We start from the raw sequence: 4,169 nt of genomic DNA on the forward strand, positions 1-4,169 counted from the left end.
AATATTACTTAAATTTAAGCAAATGTGCTTTAGTCTTATATGAGTGATTTTATGCCTCTACATATATGAATAAGACCAAATATAGTATTTCCTCAGATAGATCAAAATCTGATATCAAAGAATATTGTTACGCGTCCGTTTGTTAATTAACTTGCCGTAACTTCGTTCCGACGAAACTTTAGCGACACAAGTCCTTACTTAATAGAACTGGTTTATTCCTTCCGAATATAACTTTACGATACACTTAATTTCAACAATCGCGCTAAAACAAACGCTGTAACAACGAACGTGCTCGATAATACTCTCTGACTGCAGATCAGTTACTCACTGTCTACACACATATTATTGTCCCGTCACGTTGTCGCCCTCTTTTATATACCAGACTACCCTATATCTAGTAAATTCTAGAGCATTCGCCAAGGTACAGGATAGTTCTAGAAACGTGGCGTCACATTAGTCATGTGACTCGCTGACGCAACAATATGATTGAAATTGTAAAAATGGCTGCTTGTACATTTTTTTTATGTTGACGTTTCGCACTAAAGGCTTATCAAGATGATGCTTGCAACTTTTATATATGAATCTATGTTTTTTTCAGCTTCATCAGAGTGGTGCAGAAAGATAAAAAAGAATCAAATATTAAACGAGTGCCAAAGCTGAAATAACTGCAATTGCACCTTTCCATAACAAGTTTAGAATTTTATTTAGATATATATTCAGGTAATTTTTCTAACTTATCATGCAGATGTTCTGCGTGAAGTCATGACATCCTTGTAAACTGAAGGTACTTGTGATCATATTTTTGCTTGGTAAAAGTTGTGTACTACAAAGTTCATCCATGGAGTATATGCAAATGTGGACCTATTTCTAGGTCAGTTCCTCCCCTATAGCAAGGTCTTACCTATTCCAAGAGGTAATATAGAGATCTGTACAAGTTCGTATGAGTTGGGTTTTTATCTCTCTTGAATATGTGTATTTTGAATGATCATGAACATGTTAATCTAAGTATTGAGCGATATTACACTAGAACCCTGGTTTGTCTTGAAATTGCAGTATTAAATTAATCTTTGCACCTTTCATTATACTGTGAGGATGTTTAGTATATCATTTCCACAACAGTTCAACCAACCAGTTTGAGTTCATATGAACACAGAGACCAGCTAATAGGTAAAGTACCTACACAATTTTGTGAATAAAGAACTGTTTTATTGGTTTATTTGCGTTTCACAGATACAATATTCCTCTTTATAACACAACAGTTTAACTGAATACCACAGACTAATTATCAAATTACATTTGTTTATTATGAACTTTCTTCACTCCCCCATTTCACACTCTGGTACGTCTGTTCAAAATTGTAGTTTATATGAAAGGGTACTTTCTAAGCTAACACAGAACAAAGGAGAGGAAAAATCTATGAATGTAATGATGAATCGGTAGGAGAATGTGGTAAGGACTAAGAAAGGCATTCACTCCAACCATGTGGCACCACGTGAGACTGAGGGACATTTGTCTCTCACAGAGATAGTGTCTGTGGCAATGCACTTTGAAGTATCTATAAGAACATTGTGCTGGGGAAAAGGAAGAAACCAGTAACAACAATGGCAAGTGTAGTTGTGGTAGTGCCAATGGCACGACATCAGTGTCAACCACCAGCTGTAAAACAGCAGATACTGCAGCCTCGTGGTATTATGGAAAAAACGGGGCTTTTTAGGCCCAGCTTCCATGACTGAAAGTGCAACATAAATGCTACTAGAGTTGGACACCTGGGGGTTCTAAAAACACAATGGAAATAACCTATCCTTCAACTGTGGCTTACTTGATCGCTGAGTGGTATTCTCAGGTACACTACACTATCTTTTGTGTAATAACTATGAATAACAAGAGGAATAGTCAGGATACGTATTACGATATTAAAGTTGAAAATTTGATTTAACTGTCTTTCAGAAAAGAGACTGGATACAATGTTAAAGTGAAATCAATCCTTATTCATTACAGACAATAAGTCAAAATACTGATGAGTGCATTAAATATTTAACTATCTATCTATTCTTGAAATATATCTGATAGCGAATATGTCAAAATACATAAAACAAATAGCATCATCTTCTCAGATTGCAGGGGCTACTCACATCATTGTTCATAACACTGGTGAAAATAAGGACATAACTTGTAAATATTCTAAATTTAGACTTGGAAATCTTTCTACGGACAGTACATACATGACCAAAAATAGATCTCTAACAACATCATCTATGAGAAAGCCAAAACGTATCCAAGTGGGACACATTTCTTGAGTATAATATGGTTAGCACTGTACAAAGTAGATTTCCTGAATATGAAAATTCATGCACATTCTGAAAGTGTGTATGTTTGAAGAAAAATATTACGTAAACAGTTTACCATTCTAAACTAAGAGAGAAAATACAGTAATTTCCAAAAACCACAAGTGGTTGCAGATATGACCATCATTCAGATTGACACCACAATAGATGCAGGTAGGTAATTTAAACTAGCAGAGCCAGATGTAGCTTCAATGAGCTCATACACAATGTTGTGGTGGTTGGATTGGAAAAGCATGGCCCAGGCATCACGTAATATCTGCTGATAATGATACATGGATACAAGGTTGAATTTCTAGTAACTACTGGAGTAGCTTAACCTTACTTGAACTTGCCTTGTATCAGGCACTTGTGGGAAGTCACCACTTTGACCATTTAGCACCTACTTCATTCTGACAAATGGCAACAAACTAGATGTGAGTTGAAAGGTATCCTTTGCGACTTTGTATTGGTAGTTTTTGGGTGCAAAGTGAAATTAACTGTCTCTGATATGGGTGCAAGCACTGTTATTTTAGGAATGAAGTTACTGTGGAAATTTCCAGCTAATTTCTTGTGCAACAAGTGAATCTCGGTTATGTAGCAAAATGTGAAAGTTCATGCACTCTTGGAACGTGTGTATAACTGAGAAAATATTAGATTACATAAACTAAACATTATAATCTCCTAATCTAAGAGAAAAATATTTTTTGTAATGTTCAAAATACCACAACTAGTCATAGGAATGTCTGTATCCTGTCATCAAACAGAACCATTGGATAGAAGTTCCATTCAGACTAACACCATAATATAAATAAGAACGAATATATAAAATACACTGTTTTCTGTCTGGAAAGCAGGCTGCACTTTCCCCAACAGCGATCTTTCTGAGTGTGAGTACTGCACCAATACTAGTCTAGGTGCAGACATTTGCCTGTTGAGCTTTTAGCTAGAATTGCCATCACCCTGATAACACAGGCAGAAGTGATTCAAACAAGAACCTAGTAGCTAGTGCTGCAGCCACTCTATCATGTCCAATAATGAATACACAACATCCAAAGCATCTGAAATCTGTACTTGAGTATTGTGCTGACAAATTGAATACAACCCAGAGGCATAAACCCAGTGAATTGTGAAAGGAATTTGCTGATGTTGTAATATGGCGTAATTTTTCATCATTTTCTATTAATATAGGAATTTCTAAAATTTTTAATTTACTCTAATTCAACGCAATTTTGGCATAAAGATGTGGTCCATACAACCATTCAGTTATTTCTTTCTAGTTACCATTCTTTGTTGTTCTTTATTAGATAATATCTACTTTGATGCAACTTGAGTAGGATAGTGGAAAAATCAGTTTGTCCTGAGAATACTATAATGTGGTGTGAGACCAAATGGATGATTTGGTCTGATAATATTCACATATTATAGATACAGGTGGCATATGTCAAATAAAACAACCATTCTCAAGTTTTCTTCGAGCACATTGCCAGTGCTTGATTGTCCCCAACGGTAGTTATCAGAAAAAAGAAGGAAGGACTGTTTACAGTTTTAGTATTTGTCAAACACTACCACTACAACTTGTATAATAGGGAGTATAACATCCAAAGAAACCATTCATTACTGAAATGGCTAAAAAACTGCAAATATCCAAATGGTATAAATGCACATTGGATAGCAACACTGAATGGCCCGGCTTGGCCAGGTGGTTACGCACTCGACTCGAAATCTGAGGGTCGCGGGTTCGAATCCCTGTCACACCAAACATGCTCGCCCTTTCAGCCGTGGGGGCGTTATAATGTGACAGTCAATCCCACTATTCGTTGGTCAAAGAGTAGCCCAAGAGTTGGC

The sequence above is a fragment of the Limulus polyphemus genome, unplaced genomic scaffold (genome assembly GCF_000517525.1).
Source record: "Limulus polyphemus unplaced genomic scaffold, Limulus_polyphemus-2.1.2 Scaffold4241, whole genome shotgun sequence".
In the NCBI taxonomy this organism is placed as follows: domain Eukaryota; kingdom Metazoa; phylum Arthropoda; class Merostomata; order Xiphosura; family Limulidae; genus Limulus; species Limulus polyphemus.